The sequence below is a fragment of the Procambarus clarkii genome, unplaced genomic scaffold, assembly GCF_040958095.1.
Source record: "Procambarus clarkii isolate CNS0578487 unplaced genomic scaffold, FALCON_Pclarkii_2.0 HiC_scaffold_125, whole genome shotgun sequence".
In the NCBI taxonomy this organism is placed as follows: Eukaryota; Metazoa; Arthropoda; class Malacostraca; order Decapoda; family Cambaridae; genus Procambarus; species Procambarus clarkii.
This window is the reverse complement of record NW_027189158.1, coordinates 1,755,725-1,778,751: the sequence shown is the minus strand read 5'-3', so window position 1 is coordinate 1,778,751 and position 23,027 is coordinate 1,755,725. Positions and strand designations below refer to the sequence as shown.

The window sequence follows — 23,027 nt, the reverse complement described above, 5'->3', positions numbered from 1 at the left end:
GCCCTCGAGCCAATAAACAGTTAAGAAGTTGCCCCCCCAGAGCCAAAAATAGTGAAGAAGTTGGCCCTCGAGCCAAAAAACAGTTAAGAAGTTGGCCCCCGAGTCTATAAACAAATTAGAAGGTAGTCCCCGAGCACATAAACAGTTAAGAAGTTGGCACCCGAGCCCATACACAGTGAAGAAGTTGGCCCCCGAGCCCATAAACAGTTAAGAAGTTGGCCCGAGCCCATGAACAGTAAAGAAGTTGGCCCCCCGAGCCCATAAACATTTAAGAAGATGATCCCCGAACCCATAAACAGTTAGGAAATAGTGGTTTTATGCATTGTATGTACTAGCTCTATCTATTAATCCAACAAACTTTGTAAAATCTCTTGTATGTATGTACCTTACCTAAATAAACATTTATTTATTTATTTATTCAAGAAGTTGGCCCCCGAGCCCCATAAACAATTAAGAAGATGGTCCCCGAGCATATAAACTATTAACAAGTGGGCCCCCGATCCCATAAACAGTTAAGAAGTTTGTCCTCGAGCCCATAAACAGTTAAGAAGTTGGCAATCGAGCCCATAAACAGTTAAGAAGTTGGCCCCTGAGCCCATAAACAGTTAAGAAGTTGGCCCCCGAGCCCATAAACAGTTAAGAAGTTGGCAATCGAGCCCATAAACAATTAAGAAGTTGGCCACCGAGCCGATAAACAGTTAAGAAGTTGGCCCCCGAGCCTATAAATAGTTAAACAAAATTCCCAGAACCCAAAAACAATTAGGAAGTTGTTTTCCGAGCCCATACAAGTTTAAGAAGTCGGCCTTCGAACCCATAAACAGTTAAGAAGTTGGCCCCCGAGCCCATAAACAGTTAAGAAGTTTGCCCCCGAGCCCATAAACAGTTAGGAAGGTGGCCGCTGCGCTCATAAACAGTTAAGAAGACGGTCCCCGAGCCCATAAACAGTTAAGAAGTTTGTTCCGAGCCCGTAAACAGTTAAGAAGTTGGCCCCCGAACCCAAAAGGAGTGAAGAAGTTGGCCCCCCTGAGCCCATAAACAGTGAAGAAGTTGGCCTACGAGCCCATAAACAGTGAAGAAGTTGGCCATCGAACAGTTAAACAGTTAAGAAGTTGGCCCCGAGCCCATAAACAGTGAAGAAACTGGCCCCGAGCCCGTAAAAAGTGAAAAAGTTGGGCCCATTACAGTTAAACAGTTAAGAACTTGGCCCCGAACCAATAAACATTAAAGAAGTTGGCGTCTCGAGCCCATAAACATTTAAGAAGTTGGGCCCGAGCCCATAAACAGTGAAGAAGTTGGCCCCCGAGCCCATGAACAGTTAAGAAGTTGGCCCCCGAGCCAATAAACATTTAAGAAGATGATCCCCGAACCCATAAACAGTTAGGAAATAGTGGTTTTATGCATTGTATGTACTAGCTCTATCTATTAATCCAACAAACTTTGTAAAATCTCTTGTATGTATGTACCTTACCTAAATAAACATTTATTTATTTATTTATTCAAGAAGTTGGCCCCCGAGCCCCATAAACAATTAAGAAGATGGTCCCCGAGCATATAAACTATTAACAAGTGGGCCCCCGATCCCATAGCCAGTTAAGAAGTTTGTCCTCGAGCCCATAAACAGTTAAGAAGTTGGCAATCGAGCCCATAAACAGTTAAGAAGTTGGCCCCTGAGCCCATAAACAGTTAAGAAGTTGGCCCCCGAGCCCATAAACAGTTAAGAAGTTGGCAATCGAGCCCATAAAAAGTTCAGAAGTTGGCCCCTGAGCCCATAAACAGCTAAGAAGTTGGCCCCGAGCCCATAAACAGTTAAGAAGTGGGTCCCCGAGCCAATAAACAGTAAAGAAGTTGGCCCCCGATCCCGTAAACAGTTAAGAAGTTTGTCCTCTAGCCCATAAACAGTTAAGAAGTTGGCAATCGAGCCCATAAACAATTAAGAAGTTGGCCACCGAGCCGATAAACAGTTAAGAAGTTGGCCCCCGAGCCTATAAATAGTTAAAAAAAATTCCCAGAACCCAAAAACAATTAGGAAGTTGTTTTCCGAGCCCATACAAGTTTAAGAAGTCGGCCTTCGAACCCATAAACAGTTAAGAAGTTGGCCCCCGAGCCCATAAACAGTTAAGAAGTTTGCCCCCGAGCCCATAAACAGTTAGGAAGGTGGCCGCTGCGCTCATAAACAGCTAAGAAGACGGTCCCCGAGCCCATAAACAGTTAAGAAGTTTGTTCCGAGCCCGTAAACAGTTAAGAAGTTGGCCCCCGAACCCAAAAAGAGTGAAGAAGTTGGCCCCCCTGAGCCCATAAACAGTGAAGAAGTTGGCCTACGAGCCCATAAACAGTGAAGAAGTTGGCCATCGAACAGTTAAACAGTTAAGAAGTTGGCCCCGAGCCCATAAACAGTGAAGAAACTGGCCCCGAGCCCGTAAAAAGTGAAAAAGTTGGGCCCATTACAGTTAAACAGTTAAGAACTTGGCCCCGAACCAATAAACATTAAAGAAGTTGGCGTCCCGAGCCCATAAACATTTAAGAAGTTGGGCCCGAGCCCATAAACAGTGAAGAAGTTGGCCCCCGAGCCCATAAACAGTTAAGAAGTTGGCCCCCGAGCCAATAAACAGTTAAGAAGGTGGCCCCAGTCAACATAAAGAATTAAGAAGATGGCCTCGAGCTCATAAACAGTTAGGAAGTTGGCCCCAGAGCCCATAAACAGTTAAGAAGTTGGCCCCGAGACTATAAACAGTTAAGAAGTTTGGCTCCGAGCCCATAATCAGTTAAGAAGTTGACCCCCGAGCCCATAAACAGTTAAGAAGTTGGCCCCAGTGCCCATAAACTATTAAGAAGATGGCCCCGAGTCCATAAAAAGATAAGTTTGCCACCGAGCCCATAAACAATTAAGAAGTTGGCACCCAAGCCCTTATACAGTTAAGAAGTAGGCCCCCGAGCTTATAAACAGTTAAGAAGTTGCCCCCGAGCCCAAAATAATGAATAAGTTGGTCTCCGAGCCCATAAATAGTTAAGAAGTTGGTAACCGAGTCCATAAACAGTTAAGAAGTTGGCCCCCGAGCCCAAAATAGTGAAAAAGTTGGCCTCCGAGCCCATAAACAGTTAAGAACTTTGTCCCTGAGCCAATAAACAGTTAAGAAGTTGGCCCCCGAGCCAACAACAGTTAAGAAGTTTCCCACAGTGACCATGAAAAATTAAGAAGATGGCCCTGAGCCCATAAAAAGTTAAGAAGTTTGCCACCGAGCCCATAAACAGTTAAGAAGTTGACCCCAGATCCCATAAACAGTTAAGAAGACGGTCCCCGAACCCATAAATAGCTAAAAAGTTTGCCCCTGACCCCATAAACATATAACAAGTTGGACGCTGAGCCCATAAACAGTGCAGAATTTGGCCCCCGAGCCTATAAATAGTTAAGAAGTTGGCCCCCGAGCCCAAAATAGTGAAGATGTTGGTAACCGAGCCCATAAACAGTTAAGAAATTGGCCCCCGAACCAAAAAATTGTGAAGAAGTTGGCCCTCGACCCAATAAACATTTAAGAAGTTGGCCGTCGAGCCCATAAATAGTTAGGAAGTTGGCCTCCGAACCCAAAAATAGTGAAGAAGTTGGCCTCCGAGCCCATAAGTAATTAAGAAGTTGGCTCCCGAGTACAAAAATAGTAAAGAAATTGACCCTCGAGCCAATAAACACTTTAGAAGTTGGCTCCCGAGCCCACAAACTGTTAAAAAATTGGCAACTGAACCCTTAAACAATTAAGAAGTTGGCCTTGAGCCCATAATCAGTTAAGAAGTTGGCCCCCGAACAGTTAAATAGTTAAGAAGTTGGCCCTCGAACAGTTAAACAGTTAACAAATTTGCCTCTGAGCCCATAAACAGTTAAAAAGACGGTCCCCGAGCCTAAAAACAATTAGGAAGTTGGCCCCTAGCCCATAAAAAGTTAAGAAGGGGGTCCCCGAGCCCATAAACTGTAAGGAAGTTGGTTCCCGAGCTAATAAACAGTTATGAAGTTGGCCCTTGAGCCTATAAACAGTTAAGAAGGTGGCCGTTGAACCCATAAACAATTAGGAAGATGGCCCCAGAGCCCATAAACAGTTAAGAAGTTGGCCCCCGAGACTATAAACAGTGAAGAAGGTAGCCCCCCCGAGCACATAAACAGTTAAGAAACTGGCACCCGAGCCCATACACAGTAAAGAAGTTGGCCCCCGAGCCAATAAACAGTTAGGAAGTTGGCCCCGAGCCCATAAAGTGGGGCCTATAATTTTATTATCTTATTTGGTTTATGATAAGTGAAGTTTAATTATAATTTTTACTTCTGCTGTGGTATCTGCTATTGTTGGGGCTATGGGGGGATTAAATCAATTATATTTACGAAAGATTATAGCATTTTCTTCTATTAATCATATATCTTGAATATTTTTTGCTATAATTTTAAGGGAATATTGTTGAGTATTATACTTTAGGGTGTATTGTTTACTTTCAATTTTGGTTATTATAAATTTTTATTTTCAGCAGGCTTATCATTTTTCTCATTTAGTTAATAGTAGATTTCCTTTAATACCTAAGGTTATATGTATAATGAGTTTATTTTCTCTAGGAGGTCTGCCTCCTTTTTTAGGGTTTATTCCTAAGTGATTGTTACGGCCCTCTCGGGACGCAACGGGGTTCTTACTCTGATGTAGTTAGAGGAAGATATATATCCGGCCCCAAGCCAGTAGAGGCTATCAAGGGATGCGATCCGTGACGCAAGTAACTTAAAGGGAGTAGGGAAAGAAGGCTAAGAACTTAATATAATATATTGACCACCACCAATAAATAAATATTATATAAAAGGAGTACACAGGGGGAGGGGTATTAACACTTTGCAAGGGGATTATTCACTGTAGTCTTCTGCTGAAGACTTTGGTGCCACACCACTTTCGGTGCCGATTCCTTGGTGCTTTCTTCGTGGCCTCAAGACGTGTCCTCGGAGAACGCCGAGCCTACCCTGGCCACAGGTCAGCCACAACACAGGTCCACTGGGGGCACCGTCGTGGAGGCCGTCAACCACACGTCCAGCAGGTCTGCTGGCAGGTACTGAGCCACCAAGGCTGGTACGGCCACTCCACGAACGATAAAAGGGGTACGCCCTAGACAGGAGTCTCGTGTGATATCACCAATCACCCTCCTGTCCTCAATACCCCAGTGGATTATCGTCTCCGACCGTCGGTCCCGGGTAAATCCTTCCACTGCCACTCCACTGGCAGGCTTAACACACCACAGTGTTCTTCCGGGGGGACGACGTCACGACAGCTGCAGCAAACTTCACTGTATGGAGACTGGCTGCCTCGGGTAGACTGACTCCACCTTCAACACAGTGGTCCCAGGTCGGCTCTGTAAGCAGACACGTCATTAATAACCGGGACACTAATACACCACACTCACAGGCTCAGATAAAAACGCCCGACATATCCACTCCATAGATGGCGCTGTCGTCGGAGCACCACCTCACCAGAGGTCAGGAGCGGCGGTGTTGAGCGCTGAACCAGACTGGAAACTGGTCCTCGAGGCCAGTACACGCTGTCCTCACTAGGTGTCGTCGTTCGTTTGGCGGGGGTTGCGGGAGCTGACCCACAGATGGCGTGTTTGCCACTGCTCCAGGCACGGACGCTGGATCCGGGTTCGTAACAGTGATTTATTATTCAGGAAATAATTTTTAGTAATTATTTATATCCTTTATTAGTACTCTTAATATGTAGGTTGGTAACTCTTTATTTTTATATTCGTATAAGGATTTCTTTTTTGACTTTAGTATTTCCTTTTAGGGGTTGAGTTACAAAGGATTATGAAGGGAATAAAATTATGAATATAGTAATAATTACAAATTTTATTGGGATATTAGTTCCTTCAATTTATATAATATATTAAGACTTTAAGTTAATTAAACTAACATCCTTCAAAGTTGTAAAAAAAAGAATTTCTTTTAGGTCTTAAAAGTTTTAGTGTTAGCACATTTTCAAATTTGCAATTTGACGTTTTTAATTATTACTATAAAACCTAATAAAAAAGAAAAATCTTGTATCTAAATTTACAGTTTAGCGCCTAAAGCTCGGCCATTTTATTTACGCAACGATGATTTTTTTCTACAAATCATAAGGATATTGGAACATTATATTTTGTTTTTGGTACTTGAGCTGGTATAGTAGGAACTTCATTAAGAATGATTATTCGGGTGGAGTTAGGTCAACCAGGTAGATTAATTGGGGATGATCAGATCTACAATGTGGTAGTTACAGCTCATGCTTTTGTAATAATTTTTTTTATAGTAATACCTATTATAATTGGTGGGTTCGGAAATTGATTAATTCCTTTAATATTAGGTGCTCCAGATATGGCTTTTCCTCGAATAAATAATATAAGGTTTTGATTACTTCCTTTTTCTTTAACTTTATTATTAACTAGGGGTATAGTTGAGAGAGGAGTTGGAACAGGGTGGACTGTTTATCCTCCTTTAGCTTCTGCTATTGCTCATGCGGGAGCATCTGTAGATTTAGGCATTTTTTTCTCTACATTTAGCAGGTGTATCTTCTATTTTAGGTTCAGTAAATTTTATAACAACTGCTATTAATATACGAACAGTAGGGATAACTATGGATCGAATACCGTTATTTGTCTGATCAGTGTTTATTACTACTGTTTTGTTATTATTATCTTTACCTGTGTTGGCAGGGGCTATTACTATATTATTAACAGATCGTAATCTAAATACTTCTTTTTTTGATCCAGCAGGTGGAGGGGATCCTATTTTATATCAGCATTTATTTTGATTTTTTGGACATCCTGAAGTTTATATTTTAATTTTACCTGCTTTTGGTATTGTATCTCGTATTGTAGTTCAAGAATCAGATAAGAAAGAGGCTTTTGGGACATTAGGTATAATTTATGCTATAATTGCTATTGGTATTTTAGGTTTTGTAGTATGAGCTCATCATATATTTACGGTAGGGATGGATGTAGATACTCGGGCTTATTTTACTTCTGCTACAATAATTATTGCGGTTCCTACTGGTATTAAAATTTTTAGTTGATTAGGAACTCTTCAGGGAACGCAAGTAAATTATAGTCCTTCTTTATTATGGGTATTAGGTTTTATTTTTTTATTTACTGTAGGGGGGTTAACTGGGGTTGTGTTAGCTAATTCTTCTATTGATATTATTCTTCATGACACTTATTATGTAGTGGCTCATTTTCATTATGTTTTATCCATAGGAGCCGTGTTTGGAATTTTTGCAGGTATTGTTCATTGATTCCCTTTATTTACAGGTTTATCTTTAAATCAAAAATGATTAAAAATTCATTTTTTTACTATATTTGTAGGGGTAAATGTAACATTTTTTCCTCAACATTTTTTAGGTTTAAATGGTATACCTCGACGTTATTCAGATTATCCCGATGCTTATAGGACATGAAATGTTTTATCTTCAATTGGTTCTATTATTTCTTTGGTAGCTGTGTTAGGATTTGTAATTATTGTTTGAGAGGCTTTTATTATAAGTCGAAAAAGATTTAGATCTCTTTTTATACCTACTTCTATAGAATGACAGCATTCTTATCCTCCTGCTGATCATACTTATTCTGAGATTCCATTAATTTCTAATTAATTCTAAAATGGCAGATGGATGTATAGGATTTAAGCTCCTACAAGGAAGGTTTCTTCTTTTAGAAATGGCAAGATGAGGAAATTTAGGCTTTCAAGATAGTGCTTCACCATTAATAGAGCAATTAATTTTTTTTCATGATCATACTATAGTTGTGTTAATTTTAATTGTTACGCTTGTGGGGTATATTATATTTTATTTATTTTTTAATTTTTTGGTTAATCGTTATTTATTGGAAAGACAGGAAGTTGAGATTATTTGAACTATTCTACCTGCTATTATTTTAATTTTTATTGCATTTCCTTCTTTACGACTTTTGTATTTATTAGATGAGATTAATAATCCTAGGATTACTTTGAAAACAATTGGTCATCAGTGATATTGAAGGTATGAATATTCTGATTTTTTAGATTTAGAATTTGATTCTTATATAGTAGGAACGGTGGATCTTTCTGAGTCTGGGTTTCGTTTATTAGATGTAGATAATCGTGTAGTGTTACCTATAAATTCTCAAGTTCGTATACTTGTTAGGGCTGCTGATGTTATTCATTCTTGAACTGTTCCAGCTTTAGGTATAAAAGCTGATGCAATTCCTGGTCGGTTAAATCAAATTAGGTTTTTTATCAATCGACCTGGCTTATTTTTTGGTCAATGTTCAGAAATTTGTGGGGCGAATCATAGTTTTATACCTATTGTAGTAGAAAGAGTTAGTGTAAATAGTTTTTTGGATTGAGTTTCTTCGTGCTTAAAATCTTCATTTGATAACTTAAAGATAAGTGTAAGCCTTTTAAGCTTGAAATAGTAATTTACTTCAGATGAAATAGAAATTAGTTAATATAGATATAATATAAGTTTGTCAGACTTAAGTAATTGAATAAATATTTTTATATGCCTCAAATATCCCCTCTTTTTTTAATAAATTTATATATTATGTTTTTGTTGAGTTTAATTTTAGTATTAGCTGTACAGTATTTTTTAGTAATTTATTGTCAATTAGATCGGGTAGGAAAAATGGATCAGGAGATTGAGAAAGTTTGAAAATGATAACAAGATTATTTAGAATTTTTGATCCTTCTTCAAGAGTTTTTTCTCTTCCTTTAAATTGAATTTCTACTTTTTTAGGTTTGCTATTTTTACCTTTTATATATTGAGTTTCTCCTTCACGTTGAGTTATAATATGATTAAAGTTTACTAATATGTTATATGGTGAATTTAAAGTAATTTTAGGAGTAAAAAATATTGGTTTAAATGTGTTATTTGTATCTTTACTTACTTTAATTGTGTTTAATAATTCTTTGGGCTTATTACCTTATGTATTTACAAGTTCAAGACATTTAGCAATAACATTATCACTTGCTTTTCCTTTATGATTATCTTTTATAGTTTTTGGTTGAATTAATCACACTCAAGAAATATTTGCTCATTTAGTGCCCCAAGGTACTCCAGGAGTATTGATGCCTTTTATAGTTTTAATTGAAAGTATTAGGAATATTATTCGACCTGGAACATTAGCAGTGCGATTAGCTGCTAATATAATTGCCGGTCATTTATTATTAAGGCTTTTAGGGGGAATGGGTTCTTCTATACCTTTAAGAATTCTTTGGGTTCTTATTATTTTGCAAATTCTTTTATTAATATTAGAGTCTGCTGTTGCAGTTATTCAATCATATGTATTTGCTATTTTAAGTACTTTATATGCTAGAGAAGTAAATTAATGTCAAGACATACACATCATACTTATCATTTAGTGGATATAAGACCTTGACCTTTAACCGGTTCAATTAGAGCTATAATATTAACTACTGGGTTAATTAAGTGGTTTCATCAATTTAGGGCAGATTTATTGTATTTAAGATTTGTAGGTGTAATTTTAACTATAATTCAATGGTGGCGTGATGTAGTTCGTGAAGGTACTTATCAAGGATTACATACTGGGGCTGTGATAAGAGGATTACGTTGAGGTATAATTTTATTTATTTTATCAGAAGTTTTATTTTTTTTCTCTTTTTTTTGGGCATTTTTTCACAGGAGCTTAGCTCCTGTTGTAGAGGTTGGTAGATTTTGGCCTCCTAGAGGTATTCAACCATTTAATCCTTTCGGTGTACCTTTATTAAATACTACAATTTTATTGTCTTCTGGGGCTACGGTAACTTGATCTCATCATGCAATTTTAAATTCTAATCATAAAGAGGCTTTACAAAGGTTGATATTAACTGTTATATTAGGGTTGTATTTTACAGGGTTACAGGCTTTTGAATATGTGGAAGCATCTTTTTCAATTGCCGATTCTATTTATGGTTCAACTTTTTTTGTGGCTACTGGGTTTCATGGGCTTCATGTTATTATTGGTTCTTCATTTCTTTCAGTATGTTTATATCGTTTATATAAGTGTCATTTTTCTTCTTATCATCATTTTGGATTTGAGGCCGCTGCTTGATATTGACATTTTGTAGATGTAGTGTGGTTATTCTTATATGTATTTATTTACTGATGAGGGGGTTAATTTTTTAGTATAAATGTATATTTGGCTTCCAACCAAAAGGTCTAGAGTCTAGAAAAATTAATTTATATTTTAATAACAAGTGTTTTATTTACTTTAGTAGTAAGGATATTAGTAATATTAGTAGCTTCATTATTATCTAAGAAGGTTGTAGTCGATCGTGAAAAAAGTAGACCTTTTGAATGTGGGTTCGATCCAAAAGGAAGGGCCCGATTACCTTTCTCTCTTCGATTTTTTTTGGTAGCTGTAATTTTTTTAATTTTTGATGTTGAGATTACTCTTTTAATACCTTTGGCTTATATTATCAGGTTAACAAATATTTTTACTTGATTATTTGCGGGGTTAATATTTTTATTGATTTTACTTGTTGGTTTGTATTATGAGTGATTGAAAGGTGCGCTGGAGTGAAATGAGTAGAGTTGTAGTCAATTATGATTTATGATTTGCAATCATAAGGTATCGCTAGATCAACTTTATAAATTAGAAAGCGAAGATTCGCGTTTAGTTTCGACCTAAATTTTGGTAATAAGCCTCTATTTTGTTTTTAAGGTGTATAACATATTACATTTTCGCTGTAAAGTTGAAGAAGTTTCTTCTAAAAATGTTCCCCCCTTTCTGAAAGGGGAACATTTTTAGTTATAAAATTTTTTTTCTTAAGTTGATAAGTGTATATTAAATTATTTAAAATTAATATAAAATAATAAGATTAAAGAAGTTGGCCCCCCGAGCCCATAAACAGTTAAGAAAATGGTCCCGGAGTCCATGAACAGTTAAGAAGTTGGCCCCCGATCCCAATAAACAATTACGAAGATGGTCCCCGAGCCCATAAACTATTAAGAAGTGGGCCCCCAAGCCCATAAACAGTTAAGAAGTTTGTCCTCGAGCCCATAAACAGTTAAGAAGTTAGCAATTGAGCCCATAAACAGTTAAGAAGTTGGCAATCGAGCTCATAAACAGTTAAGAAGTTGGCCCCTGAGCGCATAAACATTTAAGAAAATGGTCCCAGAGCCCATAAACAGTTAAGAAGTTGGCCCTTGAGCTAATAAACAGTTAGAAAGTTGGCCCCCGAGCCTATAAACAGTTAAGAAGTTGGCCCCCCAGCCCATAAACAGTTAAAAAGTGGGTCCCAAAGCACTTAAACAGTTAAGATGTTGGCCCTTGAGCTAATAAACAGTTATGAAGTTGGCCCTGAGCCCATAAACAGTTAAGAAGTGGGTCCTAAAGCACATAAACAGTTAAGAAGTTGGCCCTTGAGCTAATAAACAGTTAAGAAGTTGGCCCTGAGCCCATAAACAGTGAAGAAGTTGGCCCCCCGATTCCAAAAACTATTAAAAAGTTGGCTCTGAGCCAATAAATAGTTAAGAAGTTGGCCCCTAAGCCCATAAACAGTTAAGAAGGTGGCCCCGAGCCCATAAACAATTAGGAAGATGGTCCCCGAGTCCATAAACTGTAAAGAAGTTGGCCACCGGGCCCATAAACAATTAAGAAGTTGGCCACCGAGCTGATAAACAGTTAAGAAGTTGGCCCCCGAGGCCATAAACAGTTTGGAAGATGGTCCCCGAGCCCATAAATAGTTAAGAATTTGGCTCCGAGCCCCTAAACAATTAAGAATATGTTTTCCGAGCCCATAAATTATTAAGAAGATGGCCCCGAGCCCATAAAATGTTAAGAAGTTTGCCACCAAGATCATAAACAGTTAAGAAATTCACCTCTGAGCCCATAAACAGTTAAGAAGACGGTCCCTGAGCCCATAAACAGTTAAAACGTTTGCCCCTGAGCCCATAAACAGATAAGAAGTTGGACCCTGAGCCCATAAACTATTAAGAAGACGGTCTCTAAGCCCATAAACAGTTAAGAAGTTGGCCCCCGTGCTAATAAACAGTTAAGAAAGACGGTCCCAGAGGCCATAAACAAATAAGAAGTTAGCCCCAAAGCCCTTTTACAGTTAAGAAGTTTGCTCCCGAGCCCATAAACAGTTAAGAAGTTGGCCCCCGAGCCTATATACAGTTAAGAATTTAGAGCCCGAGCCCATAAACAGTGAAGAAGTTGGCCCCCCCGAGCCCATAAACAGTAAAGAAGTTGGCCGCCGAGCCCATAAACAGTTAAGAAGTTGGCCCCCGAGCCGAAAAATAGTGAAGAATTTGGCCCTCGAGCTAATAAACAGTTAAGAAATTGGTCCCCGCGCCCATATACAGTGAAGAAGTGTGGTCCCTGAGCCCGTAAATAGTGAAGAAGTTGGCCCTCGAGCCAATAAACAGTTAAGAAGTTGGCCCCCCGAGCCAAAAATAGTGAAGAAGTTGGCCCTCGAGCCACTAAATAGTGAAGAAGTTGGCCCTCGAGCCAATAAACAGTTAAGAAGTTGCCCCCCCAGAGCCAAAAATAGTGAAGAAGTTGGCCCTCGAGCCAAAAACAGTTAAGAAGTTGGCCCCCGAGTCTATAAACAAATTAGAAGGTAGCCCCCGAGCACATAAACAGTTAAGAAGTTGGCACCCGAGCCCATACACAGTGAAGAAGTTGGCCCCCGAGCCCATAAACAGTTAAGAAGTTGGCCCGAGCCCATGAACAGTAAAGAAGTTGGCCCCCCGAGCCCATAAACATTTAAGAAGATGATCCCCGAACCCATAAACAGTTAGGAAATAGTGGTTTTATGCATTGTATGTACTAGCTCTATCTATTAATCCAACAAACTTTGTAAAATCTCTTGTATGTATGTACCTTACCTAAATAAACATTTATTTATTTATTTATTCAAGAAGTTGGCCCCCGAGCCCCATAAACAATTAAGAAGATGGTCCCCGAGCCCATAAACAGTTAAGAAGTTGGCAATCGAGCCCATAAACAGTTAAGAAGTTGGCCCCTGAGCCCATAAACAGTTAAGAAGTTGGCCCCCGAGCCCATAAACAGTTAAGAAGTGGGTCCCCGAGCCAATAAACAGTAAAGAAGTTGGCCCCCGATCCCGTAAACAGTTAAGAAGTTTGTCCTCGAGCCCATAAACAGTTAAGAAGTTGGCAATCGAGCCCATAAACAATTAAGAAGTTGGCCACCGAGCCGATAAACAGTTAGGAAGTTGGCCCCCGAGCCTATAAATAGTTAAACAAAATTTCCAGAACCCAAAAACAATTAGGAAGTTGTTTTCCGAGCCCATACAAGTTTAAGAAGTCGGCCTTCGAACCCATAAACAGTTAAGAAGTTGGCCCCCGAACCCAAAAAGAGTGAAGAAGTTGGCCCCCCTGAGCCCATAAACAGTGAAGAAGTTGGCCTACGAGCCCATAAACAGTGAAGAAGTTGGCCATCGAACAGTTAAACAGTTAAGAAGTTGGCCCCGAGCCCATAAACAGTGAAGAAACTGGCCCCGAGCCCGTAAAAAGTGAAAAAGTTGGGCCCATAACAGTTAAACAGTTAAGAACTTGGCCCCGAACCAATAAACATTAAAGAAGTTGGCGTCCCGAGCCCATAAACATTTAAGAAGTTGGGCCCGAGCCCATAAACAGTGAAGAAGTTGGCCCCCGAGCCCATAAACAGTTAAGAAGTTGGCCCCCGAGCCAATAAACAGTTAAGAAGGTGGCCCCAGTCAACATAAAGAATTAAGAAGATGGCCCCGAGCTCATAAACAGTTAAGAAGTTGGCCCCTGAGCCCATAAACAGTTAAGAAGTTGGCCCCGAGACTATAAACAGTTAAGAAGTTTGCCTCCGAGCCCATAATCAGTTAAGAAGTTGACCCCCGAGCCCATAAACAGTTAAGAAGTTGGCCCCAGTGCCCATAAACTATTAAGAAGATGGCCCCGAGTCCATAAAAAGATAAGAAGTTTGCCACCGAGCCCATAAACAATTAAGAAGTTGGCACCCAAGCCCTTATACAGTTAAGAAGTAGGCCCCCGAGCTTATAAACAGTTAAGAAGTTGGCCCCCGAGCCCAAAATAATGAATAAGTTGGCCTCCGAGCCCATAAATAGTTAAGAAGTTGGTAACCGAGTCCATAAACAGTTAAGAAGTTGGCCCCCGAGCCCAAAATAGTGAAAAAGTTGGCCTCCGAGCCCATAAACAGTTAAGAAGTTGGCCCCCGAGCCCATAAACAGTTAAGAACTTTGTCCCTGAGCCAATAAACAGTTAAGAAGTTGGCCCCCGAGCCAACAACAGTTAAGAAGTTTCCCACAGTGACCATGAAAAATTAAGAAGATGGCCCTGAGCCCATAAAAAGTTAAGAAGTTTGCCACCGAGCCCATAAACAGTTAAGAAGTTGACCCCCGATCCCATAAACAGTTAAGAAGACGGTCCCCGAACCCATAAATAGCTAAAAAGTTTGCCCCTGACCCCATAAACATATAACAAGTTGGACGCTGAGCCCATAAACAGTGCAGAATTTGGCCCCCGAGCCTATAAATAGTTAAGAAGTTGGCCCCCGAGCCCAAAATAGTGAAGATGTTGGTAACCGAGCCCATAAACAGTTAAGAAATTGGCCCCCCGAACCAAAAAATTGTGAAGAAGTTGGCCCTCGACCCAATAAACATTTAAGAAGTTGGCCGTCAAGCCCATAAATAGTTAGGAAGTTGGCCTCCGAACCCAAAAATAGTGAAGAAGTTGGCCTCCGAGCCCATAAGTAATTAAGAAGTTGGCTCCCGAGTACAAAAATAGTAAAGAAATTGACCCTCGAGCCAATAAACACTTTAGAAGTTGGCTCCCGAGCCCACAAACTGTTAAAAAATTGGCAACTGAACCCTTAAACAATTAAGAAGTTGGCCCTGAGCCCATAAACAGTTAAGAAGTTGGCCCCCGAACAGTTAAATAGTTAAGAAGTTGGCCCTCGAACAGTTAAACAGTTAACAAATTTGCCTCTGAGCCCATAAACAGTTAAAAAGACGGTCCCCGAGCCTAAAAACAATTAGGAAGTTGGCCCCTAGCCCATAAAAAGTTAAGAAGGGGGTCCCCGAGCCCATAAACCGTAAGGAAGTTGGTTCCCGAGCTAATAAACAGTTATGAAGTTGGCCCTTGAGCCTATAAACAGTTAAGAAGGTGGCCGTTGAACCCATAAACAATTAGGAAGATGGCCCCAGAGCCCATAAACAGTTAAGAAGTTGGCCCCCGAGACTATAAACAGTGAAGAAGGTAGCCCCCGAGCACATAAACAGTTAAGAAACTGGCACCCGAGCCCATACACAGTAAAGAAGTTGGCCCCCGAGCCAATAAACAGTTAGGAAGTTGGCCCCGAGCCCATAAACAGTAAAGAAGTTGGCCCCCCGAGCCCATAAACAGTTAAGAAAATGGTCCCGGAGTCCATGAACTATTAAGAAGTGGGCCCCCAAGCCCATAAACAGTTAAGAAGTTTGTCCTCGAGCCCATAAACAGTTAAGAAGTTAGCAATTGAGCCCATAAACAGTTAAGAAGTTGGCAATCGAGCTCATAAACAGTTAAGAAGTTGGCCCCTGAGCGCATAAACATTTAAGAAAACGGTCCCAGAGCCCATAAACAGTTAAGAAGTTGGCCCTTGAGCTAATAAACAGTTAGGAAGTTGGCCACCGAGCCTATAAACAGTTAAGAAGTTGGCCCCCGAGCCCATAAACAGTTAAGAAGTGGGTCCCAAAGCACTTAAACAGTTAAGATGTTGGCCCTTGAGCTAATAAACAGTTATGAAGTTGGCCCTGAGCCCATAAACAGTTAAGAAGTGGCTCCTAAAGCACATAAACAGTTAAGAAGTTGGCTCTTGAGCTAATAAACAGTTAAGAAGTTGGCCCTGAGCCCATAAACAGTGAAGAAGTTGGCCCCCGATTCCAAAAACTATTAAAAAGTTGGCTCTGAGCCAATAAATAGTTAAGAAGTTGGCCCCTATGCCCATAAACAGTTAAGAAGGTGGCCCCGAGCCCATAAACAATTAGGAAGATGGTCCCCGAGTCCATAAACTGTAAAGAAGTTGGCCACCGGGCCTATAAACAATTAAGAAGTTGGCCAAAGAGCTGATAAACAGTTAAGAAGTTGGCCCCCGAGGCCATAAACAGTTTGGAAGATGGTCCCCGAGCCCATAAATAGTTAAGAATTTGGCTCCGAGCCCCTAAACAATTAAGAATATGTCTTCCGAGCCCATAAATTATTAAGAAGATGGCCCCGAGCCCATAAAATGTTAAGAAGTTTGCCACCAAGATCATAAACAGTTAAGAAGTTCACCCCTGAGCCCATAAACAGTTAAGAAGACGGTCCCTGAGCCCATAAACAGTTAAAACGTTTACCCCTGAGCCCATAAACAGATAAGAAGTTGGACCCTGAGCCCATAAACTATTAAGAAGACGGTCTCTAAGCCCATAAACAGTTAAGAAGTTGGCCCCCGTGCTAATAAACAGTTAAGAAAGACGGTCCCAGAGGCCATAAACAAATAAGAAGTTAGCCCCAAAGCCCTTTTACAGTTAAGAAGTTTGCTCCCGAGCCCATGAACAGTTAAGAAGTTGGCCCCCGAGCCTATAAACAGTTAAGAATTTAGAGCCCGAGCCCATAAACAGTGAAGAAGTTTGCCCCCCCTGAGCCCATAAACAGTGAAGAAGTTGGCCCCCGAGCCCATAAACAGTTAAGAAGTTGGCCCCCGAGCCGAAAAATAGTGAAGAATTTGGCCCTTGAGCTAATAAACAGTTAAGAAATTGGTCCCCGTGCCCATATACAGTGAAGAAGTGTGGTCCCTGAGCCCGTAAATAGTGAAGAAGTTGGCCCTCGAGCCAATAAACAGTTAAGAAGTTGGACCCCCGAGCCAAAAATAGTGAAGAAAATGGCCCTCGAGCCACTAAATAGTGAAGAAGTTGGCCCTCGAGCCAATAAACAGTTAAGAAGTTGCCCCCCCAGAGCCAAAAATAGTGAAGAAGTTGGCCCTCGAGCCAAAAACAGTTAAGAAGTTGGCCCCCGAGTCTATAAACAAATTAGAAGGTAGCCCCCGAGCACATAAACAGTTAAGAAGTTGGCACCCGAGCCCATACACAGTGAAGAAGTTGGCCCTCGAGCCCATAAACAGTTAAGAAGTTGGCCCGAGCCCATGAACAGTAAAGAAGTTGGCCCCCCGAGCCCATAAACATTTAAGAAGATGATCCCCGAACCCATAAACAGTTAGGAAATAGTGGTTTTATGCATTGTATGTACTAGCTCTAACTATTAATCCAACAAACTTTGTAAAATCTCTTGTATGTATGTACCTTACCTAAATAAACATTTATTTATTTATTTATTCAAGAAGTTGGCCCCCGAGCCCCATAAACAATTAAGAAGATGGTCCCCGAGCATATAAACTATTAACAAGTGGGCCCCCGATCCCATAAACAGTTAAGAAGTTTGTCCTCGAGCCCATAAACAGTTAAGAAGTTGGCAATCGAGCCCATAAACAGTTAAGAAGTTGGCCCTTTGAGCCCATAAACAGTTAAGAAGTTGGCCCCCGAGCCCATAAACAGTTAAGAAGTTGGCAATCGAGCCCATAAACAGTTAAGAAGTTGGCCCCTGAGCCCATAAACAGTTAAGAAGTTGGCCCCCGAGCCCATAAACAGTTAAGAAGTGGGTCCCCGAGCCAATAAACAGTAAAGAAGTTGGCCCCCGATCCCGTAAACAGTTAAGAAGTTTGTCCTCGAGCCCATAAACAGTTAAGAAGTTGGCAATCGAGCCCATAAACAATTAAGAAGTTGGCCACCGAGCCGATAAACAGTTAAGAAGTTGGCCCCCGAGCCTATAAATAGTTAAAAAAAATTCCCAGAACCCAAAAACAATTAGGAAGTTGTTTTCCGAGCCCATACAAGTTTAAGAAGTCGGCCTTCGAACACATAAACAGTTAAGAAGTTGGCCCCCGAGCCCATAAACAGTTAAGAAGTTTGCCCCCGAGCCCATAAACAGTTAGGAAGGTGGCCGCTGCGCTCATAAACAGTTAAGAAGACGGTCCCCGAGCCCATAAACAGTTAAGAAGTTTGTTCCGAGCCCGTAAACAGTTAGGAAGTTGGCCCCCGAACCCAAAAAGAGTGAAGAAGTTGGCCCCCCTGAGCCCATAAACAGTGAAGAAGTTGGCCTTCGAGCCCATAAACAGTGAAGAAGTTGGCCATCGAACAGTTAAACAGTGAAGAAGTTGGCCATCAAACAGTTAAACAGTTAAGAAGTTGGCCCCGAGCCCATAAACAGTGAAGAAACTGGCCCCGAGCCCGTAAAAAGTGAAAAAGTTGGGCCCATAACAGTTAAACAGTTAAGAACTTGGCCCCGAACCAATAAACATTAAAGAAGTTGGCGTCCCGAGCCCATAAACATTTAAGAAGTTGGGCCCGAGCCCATAAACAGTGAAGAAGTTGGCCCCCGAGCCCATAAACAGTTAAGAAGTTGGCCCCCGAGCCAATAAACAGTTAAGAAGGTGGCCCCAGTCAACATAAAGAATTAAGAAGATGGCCCCGAGCTCATAAACAGTTAAGAAGTTGGCCCCCGAGCCCATAAACAGTTAAGAAGTTGGCCCCCGAGCCAATAAACAGTTAAAAAGGTGGCCCCAGTCAACATAAAGAATTAAGAAGATGGCCCCGAGCTCATAAACAGTTAAGAAGTTGGCCCCCGAGCCCATAAACAGTTAAGAAGTTGGCCCCGAGACTATAAACAGTTAAGAAGTTTGCCTCCGAGCCCATAATCAGTTAAGAAGTTGACCCCCGAGCCCATAAACAGTTAAGAAGTTGGCCCCAGTGCCCATAAACTATTAAGAAGATGGCCCCGAGTCCATAAAAAGATAAGAAGTTTGCCACCGAGCCCATAAACAATTAAGAAGTTGGCACCCAAGCCTTTATACAGTTTAGAAGTAGGCCCCCGAGCTTATAAACAGTTAAGAAGTAGGCCCCCGAGCCCAAAATAATGAATAAGTTGGCCTCCGAGCCCGTAAATAGTTAAGAAGTTGGTAACCGAGTCCATAAACAGTTAAGAGGTTGGCCCCCGAGCCCAAAATAGTGAAAAAGTTGGCCTCCGAGCCCATAAACAGTTAAGAAGTTGGCCCCGAGCCCATAAACAGTTAAGAACTTTGTCCCTGAGCCAATAAACAGTTAAGAAGTTGGCCCCCGAGCCAACAACAGTTAAGAAGTTTCCCACAGTGACCATGAAAAATTAAGAAGATGGCCCTGAGCCCATAAAAAGTTAAGAAGTTTCCCACCGAGCCCATAAACAGTTAAGAAGTTGACCCCCGATCCCATAAACAGTTAAGAAGACGGTCCCCGAACCCATAAATAGCTAAAAAGTTTGCCCCTGTCCCCATAAACATATAACAAGTTGGACGCTGAGCCCATAAACAGTGCAGAATTTGGCCCCCGAGCCTATAAATAGTTAAGAAGTTGGCCCCTGAGCCCAAAATAGTGAAGATGTTGGTAACTGAGCCCATAAACAGTTAAGAAATTGGCCCCCGAACCAAAAAAATGTGAAGAAGTTGGCCCTCGCCCCAATAAACATTTAAGAAGTTGGCCGTCGAGTCCATAAATAGTTAGGAAGTTGGCCTCCGAACCCAAAAATAGTGAAGAAGTTGGCCTCCGAGCCCATAAGTAATTAAGAAGTTGGCTCCCGAGTACAAAAATAGTAAAGAAATTGACCCTCGAGCCAATAAACACTTTAGAAGTTGGCTCCCGAGCCCACAAACTGTTAAAAAATTGGCAACTGAACCCTTAAACAATTAAGAAGTTGGCCCTGAGCCCATAAACAGTTAAGAAGTTGGCCCCCGAACAGTTAAATAGTTAAGAAGTTGGCCCTCGAACAGTTAAACAGTTAACAAATTTGCCTCTGAGCCCATAAACAGTTAAAAAGACGGTCCCCGAGCCTAAAAACAATTAGGAAGTTGGCCCCTAGCCCATAAAAAGTTAAGAAGGGGGTCCCCGAGCCCATAAACTGTTAGGAAGTTGGTTCCCGAGCTAATAAACAGTTATGAAGTTGGCCCTTGAGCCTATAAATAGTTAAGAAGGTGGCCGTTGAACCCATAAACAATTAGGAAGATGGCCCCAGAGCCCATAAACAGTTAAGAAGTTGGCCTCCGAGACTATAAACAGTGAAGAAGGTAGCCCCCGAGCACATAAACAGTTAAGAAACTGGCACCCGAGCCCATACACAGTAAAGAAGTTGGCCCCCGAGCCAATAAACAGTTAGGAAGTTGGCCCCGAGCCCATAAACAGTAAAGAAGTTGGCCCCCCGAGCCCATAAACAGTTAAGAAAATGGTCCCGGAGTCCATGAACAGTTAAGAAGTTGGCCCCTGATCCCAATAAACAATTACGAAGATGGTCCCCGAGCCCATAAACTATTAAGAAGTGGGCCCCCAAGCCCATAAACAGTTAAGAAGTTTGTCCTCGAGCCCATAAACAGTTAAGAAGTTAGCAATTGAGCCCATAAACAGTTAAGAAGTTGGCAATCGAGCTCATAAACAGTTAAGAAGTTGGCCCCTGAGCGCATAAACATTTAAGAAAACGGTCCCAGAGCCCATAAACAGTTAAGAAGTTGGCCCTTGAGCTAATAAACAGTTAGGAAGTTGGCCCCCGAGCCTATAAACAGTTAAGAAGTTGGCCCCCGAGCCCATAAACAGTTAAGAAGTGGGTCCCAAAGCACTTAAACAGTTAAGATGTTGGCCCTTGAGCTAATAAACAGATATGAAGTTGGCCCTGAGCCCATAAACAGTTAAGAAGTGGGTCCTAAAGCACATAAACAGTTAAGAAGTTGGCCCTTGAGCTAATAAACAGTTAAGAAGTTGGCCCTGAGCCCATAAACAGTGAAGAAGTTGGCCCCCGATTCCAAAAACTATTAAAAAGTTGGCTCTGAGCCAATAAATAGTTAAGAAGTTGGCCCCTAAGCCCATAAACAGTTAAGAAGGTGGCCCCGAGCCCATAAACAATTAGGAAGATGGTCCCCGAGTCCATAAACTGTAAAGAAGTTGGTCACCGGGCCTATAAACAATTAAGAAGTTGGCCACCGAGCTGATAAACAGTTAAGAAGTTGGCCCCCGAGGCCATAAACAGTTTGGAAGATGGTCCCCGAGCCCATAAATAGTTAAGAATTTGGCTCCGAGCCCCTAAACAATTAAGAATATGTTTTCCGAGCCCATAAATTATTAAGAAGATGGCCCCGAGCCCATAAAATGTTAAGAAGTTTGCCACCAAGATCATAAACAGTTAAGAAGTTCACCCCTGAGCCCATAAACAGTTAAGAAGACGGTCCCTGAGCCCATAAACAGTTAAAACGTTTGCCCCTGAGCCCATAAACAGATAAGAAGTTGGACCCTGAGCCCATAAACTATTAAGAAGACGGTCTCTAAGCCCATAAACAGTTAAGAAGTTGGCCCCCGTGCTAATAAACAGTTAAGAAAGACGGTCCCAGAGGCCATAAACAAATAAGAAGTTAGCCCCAAAGCCCTTTTACAGTTAAGAAGTTTGCTCCCGAGCCCATAAACAGTTAAGAAGTTGGCCCCCGAGCCTATAAACAGTTAAGAATTTAGAGCCCGAGCCCATAAACAGTGAAGAAGTTGCCCCCCCCCCGAGTCCATAAACAGTAAAGAAGTTGGCCCCCGAGCCCATAAACAGTTAAGAAGTTGGCCCCCGAGCCGAAAAATAGTGAAGAATTTGGCCCTTGAGCTAATAAACAGTTAAGAAATTGGTCCCCGTGCCCATATACAGTGAAGAAGTGTGGTCCCTGAGCCCGTAAATAGTGAAGAAGTTGGCCCTCGAGCCAATAAACAGTTAAGAAGTTGGACCCCCGAGCCAAAAATAGTGAAGAAGTTGGCCCTCGAGCCACTAAATAGTGAAGAAGTTGGCCCTCGAGCCAATAAACAGTTAAGAAGTTGCCCCCCCAGAGCCAAAAATAGTGAAGAAGTTGGCCCTCGAGCCAAAAACAGTTAAGAAGTTGGCCCCCGAGTCTATAAACAAATTAGAAGGTAGCCCCCGAGCACATAAACAGTTAAGAAGTTGGCACCCGAGCCCATACACAGTGAAGAAGTTGGCCCCCGAGCCCATAAACAGTTAAGAAGTTGGCCCGAGCCCATGAACAGTAAAGAAGTTGGCCCCCCGAGCCCATAAACATTTAAGAAGATGATCCCCGAACCCATAAACAGTTAGGAAATAGTGGTTTTATGCATTGTATGTACTAGCTCTAAATATTAATCCAACAAACTTTGTAAAATCTCTTGTATGTATGTACCTTACCTAAATAAACATTTATTTATTTATTTATTCAAGAAGTTGGCCCCCGAGCCCCATAAACAATTAAGAAGATGGTCCCCGAGCATATAAACTATTAACAAGTGGGCCCCCGATCCCATAAACAGTTATGAAGTTTGTCCTCGAGCCCATAAACAGTTAAGAAGTTGGCAATCGAGCCCATAAACAGTTAAGAAGTTGGCCCCTGAGCCCATAAACAGTTAAGAAGTTGGCCCCCGAGCCCATAAACAGTTAAGAAGTTGGCAATCGAGCCCATAAACAGTTAAGAAGTTGGCCCCTGAGCCCATAAACAGTTAAGAAGTTGGCCCCCGAGCCCATAAACAGTTAAGAAGTGGGTCCCCGAGCCAATAAACAGTAAAGAAGTTGGCCCCCGATCCCGTAAACAGTTAAGAAGTTTGTCCTCGAGCCCATAAACAGTTAAGAAGTTGGCAATCGAGCCCATAAACAATTAAGAAGTCGGCCAGCGAGCCGATAAACAGTTAAGAAGTTGGCCCCCGAGCCTATAAATAGTTAAAAAAAATTCCCAGAACCCAAAAACAATTAGGAAGTTGTTTTCCGAGCCCATACAAGTTTAAGAAGTCGGCCTTCGAACACATAAACAGTTAAAAAGTTGGCCCCCGAGCCCATAAACAGTTAAGAAGTTTGCCCCCGAGCCCATAAACAGTTAGGAAGGTGGCCGCTGCGCTCATAAACAGTTAAGAAGACGGTCCCCGAGCCCATAAACAGTTAAGAAGTTTGTTCCGAGCC

The 23,027-nt window shown here is 41.4% G+C and overlaps 1 protein-coding gene and 2 pseudogenes across 1 annotated transcript in view; 2 read left to right on the top strand and 1 right to left on the bottom strand.

Moving 5' to 3' along the window:
- LOC138360873 (uncharacterized) overlaps nucleotides 1-23,027 on the bottom strand; it is a 269,650-nt gene that overhangs the window by 60,124 nt on the left and 186,499 nt on the right. The window lies entirely within an intron of this gene.
- On the top strand, nucleotides 8,666-10,128 carry LOC138360877 (ATP synthase subunit a-like; annotated as a pseudogene).
- On the top strand, nucleotides 9,340-10,128 carry LOC138360875 (cytochrome c oxidase subunit 3-like; annotated as a pseudogene).